Here is a 17440-nt window from a genome sequence, read left to right as displayed (position 1 = left end):
TCAGCAAGGGATTATTTCGGAGATACTATTCTTGGGCGTCGCGGTCCTGCCTTTTGCGCGAAGTCTCAGGACCGCCCGCGTGGTTAGAAACGCAGGCCAGGCAGGTGGGCGGAAGGGGGCGCAGTGTGCACGGCCGCCGGAGCTGCTCGCGCACCTGGAGGAGGGGTTGTTCAGTGCGCGCACATACCCCCGGTAGGGGCCTCGGTGCGCACCCAGCCACGGTCTTGTGCGGTGTTGAGGTGACTTGGGTGACATTCAAGTGAGTGCTTGGGGCCGCGCGGACGTCTATCCTGGCCCTGACGCTGGCAGCCTCTGCCCATCTCGCATCCTCCCTCCCACTCTCTGGTCAGCTCCCTCTCCGCCCGCATCCTCCCCAGATTCTTCCTGCGCGTGTAGTAAGGACCAGGGCTGGGACCCGTGTGGGGCGGGTGGGAGACTGCGGGACCCAGCGCACGTGGGTGTTGAGATGTCTGGTGAGAATCAGAAGCCGGTGCTTTCTTAGCTTCGCCAAAGCCCTCAGCGGTATCCCCAGCTCTCGCCTACTTAGAGTCCTGATCTGAATCCACGCGCTGGAGACTCAGCCTTCTCCGGGGAGACCTGGCGTGGTCCCGATTGAGGAAGAAGGTCCAACGCCCTCCACTCTCCCTCGCCCCTGCCCTAAGTCAGAATTCCTTCTAGGTGCTAGAGCAAACTCCGGAGCAGTCAAGGAGTGCAGCCCATTTTCGGGTAAAACGAAAGACTGTAAATTAGCACCTTTTCCAGCTCAAGAATATTTTCCCTGGAGACAGCATCGGCTGCTGGTTACTTCAGGGTGACTGCAAACCGTGCGGTCTACGAATAATTTTGGTCCCGACTCCAGTCCCCTCTTCATTTTTTTAGAGGACGGAAACAAAATAATCTCGGTGATTGCACCATCGCCCTTTCCGTCCTGCGAGTGTAGACAAAGACTTTATTTAACCTGACAACAGAATTCTTTTCGGTGCTTCTCTCCCATAAGCTTTTGAACCAGGCAGAGTGAGCCCTCGGGCGCCTTCCTTAGGAGGGCACACAGATCTGCACAGTCAGGGGACCCTTCTCGTGGCTTTTCTCTTTATGGGAGAGGCGGTCATGGTGCGAGTGTGCGCGGGGCTCAAAGGGATTGGGCAAGTGCCACTCCGCTCCCTCGGCTGAAGTCAATTAAACCGCTTTATTATTATGTGAGAGACCTATGTTCAATCTTGCATTTAATTTCGGAGAGGTCCTCCTATTTGCCAAGTCCCGCGTTATTGACAAATCTAAGTTTTGAATAAATACAAGCAAGCAAAAAAAGCAGGGAGGTGTCGCCGTGGGAGGAGCGCCGTTGAGTGACACAGGTAGACGCTGGCTTCCTCTGGCTAAGCAGCCAGTGCCAGCGACTTGCTCGGGAGCTCTCGACACTGGATGAAAAGCCACAGCTTCCAATTCCTTTTAAACAATCTAAACAAGGTTGTGAGTCCTGGAACACTCCTGTGTGAATTTGCTTTGTTCCTGGATAGTTGGGAGCCGGGAAAGGAAAAAGATAAACGCTGTTGCTACCCATGCAAAAATAATTTTCGCGTTTACTGGAGTCTATTTCAGGTAATTGACCAGAAAATACCTCCCTGTTTAAGTGACATTAAGGGTGCTCCACTGAAAGCTACTTGACTTATTTGTATTTCTGTTTAGCCTGATCCCTTGGCGACATTTTCGTGGAAACTGTGAGCTCTGACAAATGAAGGAAAATGGTCTCCCGGAGAGATACACCTGCGAAAAGTACCTGAATTCCAGAGCTGACTCCACCCATCTGTTCTTTGAGAGCGTGTTACTTGGACCCGATTTGATTGAGTTTCAGTAGCTGGATTTTCTAAAAGTAAACCCCACAGAAATGGAAATTCATACTCATTATCTTGCACAAACATTTTAATTTCTGAGTGGCCTGGGTTGAGCCATGGAGCAGGAACTCTTCCTGCTGTAGCCACAGCGATCCCTTAAAAGCTGCAAAACGTCAGCTGAGGATTAGAAAGGCAAGAATTTAAACACAGAGAAAATTCCTAGCTACAAGAAAAGAAAAAGGCTCAGAGTGAAGTTACAAAATTTATATTTGTACAAAACTCCTTTGAACAGTTATTTGACGGTAAACGTCTTTTTCTAGTTATGTTTGTTGATCTGAGTTTCTCAGCCACCCTTTGCATGTGCGAATGGTGAGACTCTTGTTCTCAGCAAAGATGACTAATGAATCTTTTAGAATCCACGCTTTGATTTTCTGTGTTAGCCGTGGAAGTTGCTTCATTTTAGATACTTTACGTGATTGCTGTCAAGGGAACCTTGGGTACAATTTCTCAGGAGTATCTCTAAAAACGTTATTCATAATTAAAAACTGATTCATAGAAATCACCAGAAAAATTGTGGCACATTATGTTCGAACATGTTTTTAGGCCATGTGGAATAAATAAAATCATTATGGTCTGGCTGAGTAATACTGCCTCCCAACCTTCCTCTCACGGTGCCAGGAAGTCCTGATATAACTTCGTAGATTTCAGAACCGCCTGTGTGACATGAGCCAGAAAACATCTGTGTTTTCTCCAGGAATTTTCTCCACGGATAATGCAAGTTACAATTCTATTATTTAAAAGACAATTGAATAGTGTGGCCCATGGTGAGGGGAAGGCAGTACTGAAAGGAGTATCTTTAATAACCTTAGGATTTTTTTAAAGAGGGAAAAAGACTATAAGAAAATTCCACGTGATATAGTCTGAAAGATGGAATAAATCCACTGGAACGTAGACCCTCCTCATTATAGACCAGGTGATGTGTCACGGTTTTTTGACATCTTAGTGGTGAAATTCCCAAGAGCAATCATTCTTCTTTTTTTTTTTTTTTTTTTTTTTTTTTTGAGGCAGTCTTTCTGTGATACCCGGATGGAGTGCAGTGATACAATCTTGGTTCACTGCAACCTCCATCTGCTGGGTTTTCAAGCAATTCTCGTGCCTCAGCCTCCTGAGTAGCTGGGACTACAGGCATGCACCACCACACCAGGCTAATTTTTGTGTTTTTGGTAGAGATGGGGTTTCACCACGTTGGCCAGGCCGGTCTCGAACTCCACACTTTGGGTGATCCACCCGCCCCCCACCTCAGTCTCCCAAACTACTGGGATTACAGGTGTGAGCAACCATGCCTGGCCCTAAGAGCAATCATTTTGCTACTACACTTTGCTCCGCAGGAAAACGCAGTATGTGGAGGTCCCAAGGTATCAGCAATATCAACTCCTTCAGCTGGAAGTTGTGTGAGTATAAACCCCTTCCTGGGAGAAAAGTAGGGCAAGGCTTATGAAGGCTATTTGGTGGCCTGCAGTGGTTAATGCATCTTCTGAAGTCCTCGGGCTCGCAGTCTAACTTGTCTGGGCATTGGTGGACTGTGACAATATATATAAGTGGATAATATTGATTTAAAGAATCAGCATTAAATAGGGCAGTTAACTTATTAAATAATCCAAAGTGATGCAGTTTCACTTTCTAAGAATTGCTCCCATTGACCTACCTAAAACAATGGATGCAATCTCCAGCCTTGTGCACAGTTGCTTGGATGCCTGATTTGTCATACCACGTTCATCCTTTTCACAGGCAACATGGTCATGGAAAGTGCAATGACTTACCTGGTGTGTGAAGCTGGCGAAGGCAGATAGAGGGTTGCATGTTCCAGTCACTCACTTTCATGTGTGGTCTAGAGCTGGACTAGCCTAGGTGCAACTCGTGCTTTATGCCACAAAAGGAATGCAGTTATTTGAACTGGAGCGTCTTCGTGCTCTCCTGCCTGCACACCCACTGTTACACACAGAAACACCAAGGAAACACCCACGGAGTGGCCACAGTGTGCCAGGCGCCGAGCCAGGCATTCAAGTGATAAAAAGGGGTGCCTGCCATGGAGGTGCTTGCAGTCCTGACAGTTACGTTGACTGAGAATCTGGCCTGCTCATTCATGAATCTCAAGGGATTTAGAAGCATTCACAGCTCTTGAACAGTATGTAATTCTATTTCTGGTTATTTGTCCAATGGTGATCATTTCTAATACCAAAAAAGTCTATTTGCATGAGTATTTGCGTACTAGTTAAAGGTGCAAGCTTTGGTGTTAAATCTAGCTCTGACTTCTCTTTAACCCTCAGTTTTGTTATCTGTACAATGGGATTACTAGTTACCTTCATAAGCAGATTGTTGAGTCCTAACTAAAAAATGATTGACAAATATAACGAAAATGGCCTACCTAGCACACTGTATCGAAGAAGGAAGTATTAAATAAGCTGTAGTTGTTATTATTGGCCGTATCATGATATTATTATTTATAATATTAAATGTTGGAATCTTAATATTCATAATATAAAACTCTGGAAACAAACTATCATAAATAGGTGGGGGGGTTGATTAATTAAATGCATATATATTTATGTATGTATATTTAATGAAAAGTTATGTAGCTACTTTAAGATAGTTTAAAAGTTTCTAACATGGTATGATAAATACCTTTCTTATATAATTGTATTTCCCAGCCTCCCTTGCAGCTAAGGATCTTGATATCAATTAGGTGTGACCAATTGGATGCATTTATTCGAGAAGTAAAGTGGCCGCCACACTTCGGCTGCCTTTGTGGTTTCTGCTGTCAGCACATCAGCAAATGCTTTTTTTGGGTATGTGTGTGCCTGGCAGCGTTAGCAGAGGTGCCAGTGGCAAAGCTCTGAAGCCAGCAGTTCCAGTGGTGGTTTTCAGATCCCTCAATCACAGCTAACAAGGGCATTGCTGGATTCACCAGTCATAGTAGCAGCTTCCTGATGCTATTATTGGCTGTGGCAGTGCTAACAGCTGCCTTGGCTGGCCGGTTCTGTGTGATCCATTCCTGGGAAGCCAGTCTAGAGTCTCTACCCAGTCTTTTTAACAGTTTCATAAACACCAAAGAGTCCCTCTGTTAAATCTCTTTGTGCTTCAAATAGGTCAAGAAATTTCTGGTATTGGCACCTAAATCTGACTATTATACCTTAGAAATCTTTCCAGTCCTATAAAACTCTACATATTGTATCATCATGATTAAGTAAAACAACAACAAAATTACATGTAGAAAAGCACCAGAAGGATCTTCCTCACAATGCTGATCCTGAGTGTCTTTGGGTAATAACACCTTAAGTTACATTTCAACTTACTTTATATTGCCCCCTTGTTTTATTTTCTTAAATATGGCTTTATTGAAATGTAATCGTGGTCTTAGTCCATTTTCTGTTGCTATAACTGAATACTTGGGACTGACTAATTAATTTATTAATTAGAGACAGAGTCTTGCTCTGTCACCCAGGATGGAGTGCAGTGGTACGATCTTGGCTCACTGGAGCCTCCACCTCCTGGCTTGAAACAACAAAAATTTCTTCTCACCGTTCAGACCAGCCAAAAGTCTGAAGTCAACATATCAGCAGGGCTGCCCCTTCCTCCGAAGGCCCTAGAAAAGGGTCCTTCCTGCCTCTTCCGGCTCCTGGTGACCCCAGGCATTCCTTGGCTTGTGGCTGGATTATTCCATTTGCCTTTATCTTCACTTGGCTTTTCCCTCGGTGTCTGTGACTTTCATTTTATTTTATTTTGGGTTTTTTTTTTTTTTTTTTTGAGACGAAGTCTGGCTCTGTTGCCCAGGCTGGAGTGCAGTGGCACAATGTCAGCTCGTTGTGTCACTGCAACCTCCACCTCCCGGGTTCAAGGAATTCTACTGCCTCAGCCTCCTGACTGGCTGGAATTATAGGCGCCCACTACCACATCTAGCTAATTTTTGCACTTTTAGTAGAGACGGGGTTTCACCATGTTGGCTAGGCTGCTCTTGAACTCCTGACCTCAAGTGATCCACCTGCCTCAGTCTCCCAAAGTGCTGGAAGTTCAAGCGTGAGCCACGGGTGCCCAGTCTTTTTTTTTTTTTTGAAACAGGATCTCCCTCTGTTGCCCAAGCTGGAATGCAGTGGCTTGACTTGGCTCACTGCAACTCCACCTCCCAGGCTCAAGTGGTCCTCCTACCTCAGTCTCCCAAGTAGCTGGGACTACAGGTGCGAGCCACTATGCCCAACTAATTTTTGTATTTTTTGTAGAGATGAAGTTTTGACATGTCACCCAGACTGGTCTCAAATTCCTGAGCTCAAGCGATCTGCCTGCCTCGGCCTCCCAAAGTGCTAGGATTATAGATGTGAGCCACCACAGCTGGCCCAGCCCCATCTTAATACTGTTACATTGGGGACTAAGTTACAACGGGAGTTTTGGAGGTGACAGACATTCAAACCATAGCAATCACGTACCATACAACTCACCCATATAAAGTGTACAATTTAGTGGCTTGTAGTATATTCTCGAATAGGTGTAACCAACATTATAATTTTAGAACATTTTATCACCTCAAAAACAAACCCCATACCCTTTAGCTATTAACCTCCTATCCCTCCACCCTGAGCACCAACCTCAAGCAATCACTAATCTACTTTCTGTCTCTACGAAGTTACACGTTCTGGAGGTTTGTATGAATGGAAACATATGTAATAGTATGTGGTCTTTTGTGTCTGGTTTCTTTCACTCAGTATAAGGTTTGTCAAGGTCCATCTATGTTGTAGCATGTATCAGAATTTCATTCCTTTTCATGGCTAAATAATATTCCATTATATAGATAGACAACATTTTGTTTATCCATTCATCTGTTGATGGACTTTTGAGTGGTTTCCACCAGTTGGCTATTAAGAAAGATGCTGTTACATCCCCCCAACTTTTATTGCCCATGTAGTAATTTTATGATATTTAGTACATTTTGTAATATAAAGAAAATCTGGCCTGGTTAGCTAGTACAATAAGAAGGGGACAATATTGTATATTTTGCTAGTGCAGCATTGGCCAGTTAGCTCATTACACATTAGAAGTCTAAGCCAGGCTGGGTGCAGTGGCTCATGCCTGTAATCCCAGTGCTTTGGGAGGCCGAGGCAGGTGGATCACCTGAGGTCAGGAGTTCGAGACCAGCCTGGCCAACATGGTGAAACTCCACCTCTACTAAAAAATACAAAAATTAACTGGACATGGTAGCGAGTACCTGTAATCCCAGCTCCTTGGGAGGCTGAGGCATGAGAATAGCTTGAGCCCAGAAGGCAGAGGTTGAAGTGAGCCACGATCATGCCACTGCACTCCAGCCTAGGCAACGGTGTAAGCTCCGTCTCAGAAAAACAAACAAACAAACAAAACAAAAAACAAACAAACAAAAAAACAAGTCTAAGACAGATCTACAGGCTCCATCTGTAACCCCAGATCAGTAGGCTAGTCTATAAGTGGTGCTCTTGGTCACCAGGAGCGTGGAACGAGAAACTGTAAACCCATCTCCCCTGCTAAGGAAATGGCGCTGGAGTGAGGCAGGACTGATTGTGGTAACGTAATAGATGTCATGGGATTCAACTTTTGATATTTTCACATTAAAGTGTCTATCTACCGAGGATGCTGGAAATGTTCTATATCTTGATCTGGGTGGTGGTTATATTGGATTCATGTGAAGAGTTCATTATGTTGTATGCTTAAGATTGGTGCATGTTATTACATTTTACTATATGAACGTTACACCCTGATTAAAGAAGGAACAACAGCTATGTGGTTTCCCTTGGATCTTCGTTGCACTCTTGCATTTCATCTGCTTCTTCCTTTCTGACCATTTCTAAATGACCTCAGGCTCATGCCACACAGGTGGTAAGGGAGGAAGCTGGGAATTTAATCTGGCTCTTCCTGACTTGGTGTGGACTGCCTCTTTACCTGGGAACTCCTCCAATGCCTAGAATCTGTGTGATTTTCAAGACTTGGCCTGAACCCATGTGGCCAGTGAGTGGAGTGCTGGGGCTGGTGTAGGAGGCCAGGTCTCCTGGCCCTGGGCACAGGCTCTTTGTCTGTCTTGTGCACCTCTTTACTCTCAGCACCCATCTATGTGCCAGGCCCACAGTCAATGACCAAAAACTATGTGTTATGTAAATGTGACCAGAGTGGGGTTATCACCAAGACCAGGCAGACTGTCCACGTGGCAATTGCTGGAAAAACCAAGGCAAAAACCTCATTTCTTATTTTTTGTTTCTCTGTGGCAACATCAGTGGATGCTGGTCTGTCATAAGAGCAGTCTGGAAAGTTTCCACTGGAGATATCAGAGCTCTCTGGCAAAACTCATGAACTGTTAATTTTAGCTTTCAATGACTGATGCCCTTGTATAATTAAATGGGTCAGGTGGAGTGTGAACCAAAGCTGAAGATTATAAACTCAGACAGGCTTCCTCTCCTGTAGAAACTAGCTATTTACACATTTTCTTGGAGAGAATTTCTCCTGTTTTGAGTGCAGTCTGGGAATTGCAAGCTACTCCTTAAAAATATTAGTGGTCTATCAATCAAAGTTTCCCGGAGCTCATGTATTAAACATGATTGTGACTTACAATGTCAAATGCCAAAAGGCTACAGGAATAACCATAAAATAAACAAAACACTTGCATGGCCCTACATATTCTGAGTTGAAAGATACAGAGGTGGAATATCAATCACTTGAATTAAGGAAATAGGTATCCACAGGGGCTTCCTTGTTTTTGCTCAGTTTTCGTCTTTACACCCTAGTAGGGAATAAAGTTCCAGGGTGAACACGTATGATATGCTGGAAATATAACATTGAAATTATGTCTATAGCTAAATAGATAGTTAACAAAGGAAAATTTGTCCCTATGGAAATATTCTAATAGGAACATAAAAGAAGGGTGGATAGAATGAGGATAAGGCATTTTGTAAACCTTTGTTGGGATTATGGGTCTTATCAATGATCCGCTTAATCGTCAATGACTGCTAATAGGGAGACGAAGGGAGGAGTAGAGGCACGGAGGAAGAAGGGAAGAGAGAGAAAGGTTTCTCGAGAGTGATCTGGAGATCTCACTTGCGTCCTGATGGAGTACATACCCCTTATAAAATAGTCTTGCTAAAAACATGAGCTGTGAATCTGACTCGGTCCCTAACTAGACATCCTAACCATACTAATTTTCAGAAATAGAAACTATTATTTCCTCTGTAAAAGACTTGAAGATTTTTTTTGAAACAATCTTTGTGGAGGCTTTGCTCCATTCATTTTACTGGGTACTCTCTGGCCTATTCAGTCTGGAAAATCATGCATTTCAGTGGTGACAGTTGTCTGGGGTCTTCTTTCTTTAATAGTTTTTTTCTCTCTGTATTATCTGTCTTCTCTAGACCACCGATTGTTGAATGTTGGCTTCTGTATTGGCTTTTTGTTTTTCTTTTTATCTTTTTCTCCTCTAGTTTATCTCTGTCATTTTGTTCTACTTTCTGGGATAATTTTTCCACTCCCTTTTCCAATCAGGCTATTGAATTTTTCATTTTAGCGAATGCATCGTTTCTTTCTAAGAGCCCATTCTTGCTCTCTGATTGTGCCCTTTTTTTCTCTATCATTCTGTTCTTGTTTTATGGATGCATTGTATTCTCTTTAAGAATTTTGTTTTTAATTTTTGAGCTTCTCATCTGCTGCCCACATTTGTCTTTTCTATTTGTTTTTTGCCTATCACATGAGAGGCCATCTCATATTAAAATGCTAGGAAAAGATGTCTGTAACACGTGTTAGAGAATGGTGTTTAATATGGCAGAGAACAAAGCAAACCAACCAAAAAGGAAAGATCCTGGAGGGTTCCCCTGTAAGAGAAGGAGCCTGCAGGGAAGGTCTGAGGAGTTTACTGGGACATGTGGTGGTTGGGCTTCTCTGCAGGATGATTGGAGGGCTATTGCTTTGTTTGTTTGTTTGTTTGTTTTAACCGGGGACCCTAAGTGTTAATCTCAGCAGTATTTTTACTGGGGCCATTTAGATTCTTCAGAGACAAATCCTCCAATTTCTTGCCTGGAAAAAAGGCACCTCATTTTCAATGTTCTAGGAGCCGAGTGGGAGAACATGGCTATTCAGCACATAGATCTTCGCTTAATTCTCCTATTTTCCACGCAGTGCCCAATCCCCACCCTCCACTGTGCCTGCCCTCCCTGAGTTCAGGGTCTTTGGGAATGGAAGATTTTGAGATAAAAGCATTTGAAAAAAAAAAAAAAGTTTGCTTGAAAAAGAGCTGCAAGAATGTTCTGGGGATAGAAGAAGTGGATCATCAAAGAAAACAGGCATTTAAAGAAAACAAATGCACAAAATTACAAAGGCCACTGAGTTTATAGTAATCTGCACATGGCAGAGAAACAAAATTTATCACACAATTGTCATATCCACAAAGGTCCTGACGAATCCTGAAGCAGTAGCATTGCAGAAGTCTGGGGTAAAAGTTTTGTTGAGGAGTAAGTAACTTACAGGAGAGGCACAAGGTTTTCCTCATTTTGGGTGACCTTGTTTTGTTTGTTCGCCTCAGGTATGGTGTGTTTTTTCTTTCTGACGCTGGGATGAAGTGTGTATGGTTCCCCATAAGTGAGTACCACTTTACCTCTACAGTCCCACAGAGTGGTCAAGTTAGGCACGGATTTAATTATGAGTTGGTTTTTATTATTTATTTGATTCAATATTTGTTAATTGGATGTTTTGTTTTATTTGATAATTCGATATTTTATTTATTTGGTAAGATTTTTTTACTTAGTTGTAAAAATAAGTCTTTAGGCCGGGCACAGTGGCTCACGCCTATAATCCCAGCACTTTGGGAGGCCGAGGTGGGCAGATCACCTGAGGCCAGCAGTTCGAGACCAGCCTGACCAACGTGGTGAAACCCCATCTCTACTAAGTACAAAAAATTAGCTGGGTGTGGTGGCACATGCCTGTGATCCCACCTACTTGGGAGGCTGAGGCAGGAGAATCACTTGAACCCAGGAGGCAGAGGTTGTGGTAAGCCAGGATCACACCATTGCACTCCAGCCTGGGCAACAAGTGCGAAATTCTGTCTAAAGAAAAAAAGGTGTTTATTAATACTACTATTAAGAAGAAAGCATTCCCATGTATGGTTAACAATATTAGAGTCATATGGCACTAAGACCTAAGGGTCAGCTTTTGGTTGGATACTCTGTGAAGCTCCTACTCATATGTCTAAAGAATTTACTATTTTCTGTCTGAGCACGGTGGCTCACACCTGTAATCCAAGCACTTTGGGAGGCCGAGGCAGGTGGATTACTTGAGCTATGGAGTTTGAGACCAGCCTGAGCAACATGGCGAAACCCCATCTCTCCAAAAACAAAAACAAAAAATACAAAAACTAGCTGGACATGATGGTGCATGCCTGTAATCCTAGCTACTGGAAAGGTTGAGGTGGAAGGTTCATTTGAACCCAGGAGGCAGAGGTTGTAGTGAGCTGAGATCGTGCCACAGCACTCCAGCCTGGGCAACAGATCCAGACTCTGTCTCAAAAAAAAAAACAAACAAAAAGAATTTACTATTATCAGCACATCTGCTGAGAATAGCAACCAAGAACCAGTCATTTATTTACACCTGGTTTTGCCTACAATGCCTATATCTGTAAGAGCCTCTTCTTCCTCAAGGTTGTCAATGCCTCATGATTCTGTGGGTTGACTGGGATGAGCTGGGTGGCTCTTCTGCTGCAGATGACATTGCTTGGAGCTGCAGTCTTCATGGGGTTCCACTGGGCAGGGACATCCAAGATGGTTCCCCACACGTAATAGAAGCCCCGGGGCAGGACTGGCTGATTCTGAGCTGCCTCTGAGGAAGTGCTCCAGGACCCAGAAAGCACTAGGGGTTCCAGTCCTGAGAACCAGGCTCTGGAATGAGACAGGAGTGAGGCAAAGCTCGAAGCCAGTTCCAAAGAGCTGGGAAGAAGGGGCATCTAGAAGGCTGGGCTTAGCTGGAGTTGGGGGCCTCTCTTTCTCCATGTGGTCCCACGGCCTCTCTCTCTCTCCTCTGGCTTCTCTATGTGGTCTCTTCAGCAGGGTCACTGCACTTCTTTTGTGGCAGCTCCCAGCTCCCAGCAGTGTAAATGCAGACTCTGCCAGGGCTTATGAAGGCCCTGGCATGGCACCTGATATGGTTTGGCTGTGCCCCCACCCAAATCTCATCTTGAATTGTAGTTCCCATAATCCCCACGTGTCATAGGAGGGACCAGGTGTAGATAATTGAATCATGGGGGCAATTTTCCCCATTACGTTCTTGTATTAGTGAATTAGTTCTCACGAGATCTGATGGTTTTATAAGGGGCCTCCCCCTTCACTGAACACTCATTCTTCTCCTTCCTGCTGCCCTGTGAAGAAAGACATGTTTTCTTCCCCTTCTGCCATGATTATAAGTTTCCTGAGGCCTCCCCAGCCATGCTGAACTGTGAGTCAATTAAACCTCTTTCCTTTGTAAATTACCCAATCTCAGCTGTGTCTTTATTAGCAGCATGAAAACGGACTAATACAGCATCACTTCTGCATATTCTGTTGGTTAAACAGTCACAGTCCAGCCCAGATTCAAGAGGAGGGGAAATAAATAATATCTTTTAGTGTGGGGAATGACAAAGAACTCAGAATCATTTTTATTCTCCCACATCAACACCAAAATCTGTGTTTGTTCCCTGGGACCGCTGTAACGAATCACCACAAACTGGGTGGCTGAAAACAACGTAAGTTTATTCTCTCACAGCTCTGAAGGCCAGAAACCTAGAATCAAGGTGTCTACAGGGCCGTGCTCCCTCCAACGGCTCTAGGGGAGAATTCCTCCTGCCTCTTTCAGCTTCTGGTGGCCCCACACTTTTCCCTGGCTTGGGCAGCATTTGTTTTCACGTGACTTCTTCCTTGTATCTTCACACCACTGATCTCTCTCTCTCTCATTCTCTTTCCTTTTTTTGTATGAAGACATCAATCATTGAATTTGGATCCCATATTAAATCCAGAATGGTCTCATCTCAAGATCCTTAACTTGATTACATCTGCAAAGACCCTATTTCCAAATTAGGTCATATTCACAGGTGCTGAGAGTTAGAATTTCAACATCTTTTGCAGGAATATAATTCAACCCAGAATAGCAGCATGACTAGCTTTTGTTTAGCCTGCTTGGAATAGGTTGTACTCTCTGGATATGTGGCTTCACGTTTTAAATTAGTTTGGGAAAATTTAGTCATTACCTTTTAAAATATTGCCTCTCTTCCTTTCTCTCCATTTTTTCCTTCCCAGTCAGATATAGAATACAGCAGGGGCAATTTTGTTTTCTTTTTTGAGACAGGGTCTTACTGTCACTGAGACTGGACTGCAGTGGTACAATCACGGCTCACTGCAGCCTCAACCTCTCAGACTGAAAGCAATCCTCTCGCCCCAGCCTCCCGAGTAGCTGGGACCACAGGTGTGTGCCACAATGCCCGGTTAATTTTTATTTTTAAATTTATTTTTATTTTTTTGTAGAGACAGGGTCTCACTATGTTCCCTAGGCTGGTCTCGACCATTGCAGGCATAAGCCACCACACCTGGTCCAAACTTTTTCGGTAAAAGGCCAGAGAGTAAATATTTTAGGCTTTGAAGGCCATGTACACTCTAAACTCTACTCAATCCGCTTGCGGTGTGACAGAAGCCAAAGGCAGTGTGTAAACAAAGGAGTTAGTTTGTTTTCCAATAAAACTTTATTCATAAAGACAGGTGGTGTATTAGTCAGGGTTCTCTTAGAGGGATAGAACATATATGTGTGTGTGTGTGTGTGTGTATGTATATAGGGGAGTTTATTAAGTATTAACTTGCACTATCAAAGGTCCCGTAACAGACTTTCTGCAAGCTGAGGGGCGAGGAGAGCCAGTCTGAGTCCCAAAACTGAAGAACTTGGAGTCCGATGTTCCACGGCAGGAAGCATCCAGTCTAGGAAAAAGGCCCATTTCTCCTTTTCACATTTTTCTGCCTGCTTTATATTCGCTAGCAGCTGATTAGATGGTGCCCACCAGATTAAGGGTGGATCTACCTTCCCCAGCCCACTGACTCAACTGTTAATCTCTTTTGGCAACGCCCACACAGACATACCCAGGATTAATACTTTGTATCCTTCAATCCAACCAAGTTGACACTCAGTATTAACCATCACAGGTGGCCAGCAGGATTTGGCATATGAGCCAAATTGTTTGCCAGCCCCATGCTAGACCTCCTCATTCTAGTCTCCATATCCTTTATATTTTTCACATTTCCAGTTCTTTATTTTTCTGCTGAATTCCAGATACGTTATTCAAGTATACCTTCCAGCTCATTAATTCTCTCCTTAACAGTGTAATCTACTGTTTAACTTATCCATTCAGTTTTTGAATTCAATAGTTATAGTAGTATAGTTTTTAAAGTTTAATTATGGGTTTTTTTTCCTGATTCTATCCATTCATGCTTCATGGTTTCTTCTTGTTTATTCATCTTTATAAGTATATTCTTTCTTCTTTAAACATTGTATACTTAACTACTCTGCATTTTGTCGCAATGACAGAACATCTGTGGTTCTTGGGTTGGAATGTTTCTTGCCCCTGTTAGCTGTCATTCATAGTGACTTGCCTTCCCAATTATCTGTCAGTTTTTGCTTGTGAAGTCATGCATAATTTTAATTTGTGGGATTCCTACAAAACTAACTTGAGGAAAAGTTTCCTCCAAAGAAACTCTACCTCTGCTTCTGCCAATGGCTGGGGAAGCCCCTCTCCTCCATTCACGATCATCTTAGAATCTCTCCAAGAATTTTTCATAAAGTGAGAATCTCAGATTCAGGCCCCCCCCTCCCCATGGGACCTTGCCTCGGGACCACCTGACCCCCTGGCCTGTTGCCACAGGTTCAGGCCAGTTCTGGCCACTCCGATTCTCAGTTAGTTATTCCGGCCCTGGCTCCCTGCCCTTCAGCCAGCTCCTGAATGTGGTGGCCCTAGTCACTGGTGATTCCCGTTCAGTTCTGGTCACAGGAGCTACTGTCTACCTCCTTTCCTCTCCTGCACCTCCTCCATCCTCTTTTGGGCTCAGCTTTCCTTTGTCTGTGTCTGTCTATTTCGTGGCATCCTCGAATACTTCCACCTCCAGGAAAGGTCATGTCTGAGATCTTGATGGGAAGTAAGCCAGTCCCTCAAGCTCCTAGTTCTTCATGGTCTGGAAATAGAAGTTATTGCTTATAGTTCTTTTGTAAAACTTAACTTTATATGGACATGCACCGTTAACTCACTTGGTGTCACTTTGGACTAGAATAGTGGACTTAGGAACGACCTTTTAGATCCCATCCCACTCATACCTGGGGGAGCTTTGGTGCCTACCTCACGGGTTAATATGAGGATTAAATGAGACACTTTATGTGGAAGAACATAGCCCTGGATGTCGAGTAGGCGCTTAGTACATTTTAGGTTTTCTATAAAATCAGAATCACAGAGGCCTTCTCCAGGCATAGCCTAGGACTCAGCCTGGACTGTCATTGTTCGTCTTCATCCTCAATAATGTCGCCTTATCCTATCTGCTGTATCACCGTGCACTGTAACCATCTTGTTCTTAGAAAATGCCAGAATTGGTGGCTCACGCCTGTAATCCTAGCACTTTGGGAGGCTGAGGCAGGTGGATTGCTTGGGGTCAGGAGTTGGAGACCAGCCTGGCCAACATGGTGAAACCTCATCTCTACTAAAAATACAAAAACTAGTCAGGTGTGGTGGTGTGCACCTGTAGTCCCAGCTACTCGAGAGGCTGAGGCAGGAGAATTTCTTGAACCCAGGAGGTGGAGGTTGCAGTGAGCTGAGATCACTCCACTCCACTCCAGCCTGGATGACAGAATGAGACTCTGTCTAAAAAGAAAAGAAAAATAAAATGCCAGAATAAATGTACAAACAAAACCATGCTTAAACTGTGACTCCTTCTAGCAATGTTAATGTTTTGACCAGGGACAAACCCAAAGAAAGGAAGCTCTAATGGTAGAATTTGGGACTTTAACCTAGTTGCTTCACTGGGTCAGCAAGGTTGAGGTCTTGGGGATTGTGACCCTTTCTGGCTTCTCCGAAATCACACTTTGTGTTCAGTGGCCACTGACAGCAGAGACTTTGTACATTTGGAGACATGCCCGTAATTATTCCTGTTTTTATTAAGACTGAAGAATATAATGCAAAATGCTCTTCCATATGACCCCCTGCTGAAAAAGCAACCTACTCCCCCTCACATTTATTGCAATTGCTGAACAGAGTTTTTCTCTGCAGAATTATAATGAGGAGTGAGTTTTCCAAGGGTGTGATTTATGAGCCATTCACAAAAGGTTTTTAAATGGGGCCACTGACAGTTCCACTCCAGCTTTCTTGGCCCAAAGGCACTGAAATGAGCCGTCAGGAGGCTGGGGGAGGTCAGGTGGGGGGTTCTCCTCACCAGGAGGCGGGGACACCCAGCTACTCTCGGTCCTCCCACGTGTGCACCGTTCTACTCGGCAATACTGGATGATTCGCTCTGTTGCTCCGGAGGAAGAAACAGCACATGCTGATGTGAAGACTGAAGGTCCGATCTCTCCTGCGGTGCAGAAGGCACTAGAAATGGCAACATCGCACTTGTCCCTGCTCAGGCTGAATTGTTGGGTCGGCATTTCACTTGATTATCTTTCCTTTCTCTTTCCCTGCTGTGCATTTTAGCTAGGGGAGTGAGGATGCTACGCCACATTGAAAAATGCCCCCACCCAAAGCTATGTCCACATCCTCATCCCTGGAGCCTGTGAATGTGACCTTACTGGGAGAAAGGACGTGACGGTTAAGGATCCTGAGGTGAAGAGATCATCCTGGCTTACCTGGCTGGGCCCCACATGGCACCCCAAGTGTCCTTAGAAGTGGGAAGCCGAGACAACTTAGGCAGAAACATAGGGAGGAAGGTGCTGTGAACACACAGGCAGAGATAGGAGGGGGAATGCAACCACAAGCCAGGAATGCCAGGGAGTGCCAGGAGCTCCAGAAGCTGGGAGAGGCAAGGAAGGATCCTGCCCTGGCCCTGCCTGCACCTTGTTGCCAGACCTCTGGCCTCCAGAACTGAGACAGAATACATTTCTGCTGTTTTAAGCCACCCGGTTTGTAGAAGGAAATGAACACAGATGATATGCCTCTACACCCATTCCAGAAAATTAACGAGGTCATAACTTGCAGAAGGCGGCCTCTCGCCCCTCTGCAGAGAGGCACCGTTTTCCAGAGGCAAAGCTAGTTCAGCACCCTAGAAAAGAGCCTGCAGCAAAGCTGATGTGTGAATCCCTTTTTGGGGTGGTGGTTGGTGCAACCCCAGAGAAGCCAGAGTGAGGGGAGAAGGAAAGTAAGGCGGAAAAAGAGGGGTGTCAGTGCGAGGCGGGGCTTTGCTCAGTTGGCCACAGTGCCCCAGGACATCGGGCATGTGAGACATCTCAGAAGCCACCTTTAACCACTGATGCTTGGGACAGGCTGTGGGGTGGGGAGGCAGGGAGAGCAGCTCTCTGCTGGCTCCTTCCTCTGTCTCTCCTGGGCAGAGTTTGTCTGGACCTTCTAGACTAGACTGCAG

Source organism: Mandrillus leucophaeus, unplaced genomic scaffold (assembly GCF_000951045.1).
Source record: "Mandrillus leucophaeus isolate KB7577 unplaced genomic scaffold, Mleu.le_1.0 Scaffold315, whole genome shotgun sequence".
Classification (NCBI taxonomy): Eukaryota; Metazoa; Chordata; class Mammalia; order Primates; family Cercopithecidae; genus Mandrillus; species Mandrillus leucophaeus.
Note: the sequence above shows the minus strand (reverse complement) of the source record.